Genomic DNA, 816 nt, shown 5'->3' on the forward strand with positions numbered 1-816 from the left:
ACACCGAGATGCACCATGAGTGACGGATCCGCATCCCGCCACGACCCTCGCACTCTGCCAACTCCGTGTGCTTTCATTTTCATTTTTATTTGTAATAAACACCTATCTGAGACCTGTTTTTGTCAGATCTGCACAGTTTTTGTTCGATCAGTTACATATTTTAATTGCATGTGCTTTTTTTTGTTTTTTGTTTTTTAATTAAACCTCCATTAACCCTTAAATGCGTGAATGTTTCGCCAATCATTATTACATATTCGGGTCTTTGGCGACCCGGACCCATACATCCAGCACGGATGGACCTCTAACTGCTGCAATAGCAAAAAAAAAAAACCCTATTGATATTTTAAGAACAATTACAGAAGAATAAAATAAAGCATATTTCGTTACCTTTTGAAACTTAAAAGGGTTCAATTTGAGCAGATGATTTTACCAGCCCTGTCATCGTCAGAGCGCACTTCCACAGTACATTCAGCATCTGCCTCATATTCACGATCTCAACCATATTCTCAAAACTATCGTTTTCAGTGACTTCATATTCAATATTTTGATCACTGGCAGCTTATTCACCACATCCAGCATCAAATGACAGCCACATTTATATTTCATTGGGTATAGTAATTGCTCTGTAGTAAAGCCATTCAAACCTCTTCAATTTTTGCTGATGATATTCGTTTGTTTTTTGCCTGCGGTAATTATGAGTGAAACGTCACGTCATTATTGTGTATCAAACAGTGCCACCTTGAGGACAAAAAGATGCATCGGACGTATTGAGTTATCAGATATGTAAATATAGTTGCGCAGGAAAAAATACTTACA

The 816-nt window shown here is 37.6% G+C and overlaps 1 protein-coding gene across 1 annotated transcript in view; it reads right to left on the minus strand.

Moving 5' to 3' along the window:
* LOC107599329 (uncharacterized) overlaps nt 1–816 on the minus strand; it is a 10,777-nt gene that overhangs the window by 4,150 nt on the left and 5,811 nt on the right. The gene's annotated exons all lie outside the window — the stretch shown is intronic.

Source organism: Sinocyclocheilus grahami, unplaced genomic scaffold (genome assembly GCF_001515645.1).
Source record: "Sinocyclocheilus grahami isolate Dianchi unplaced genomic scaffold, SAMN03320097.WGS_v1.1 scaffold264.1, whole genome shotgun sequence".
Taxonomy (NCBI): Eukaryota; Metazoa; Chordata; class Actinopteri; order Cypriniformes; family Cyprinidae; genus Sinocyclocheilus; species Sinocyclocheilus grahami.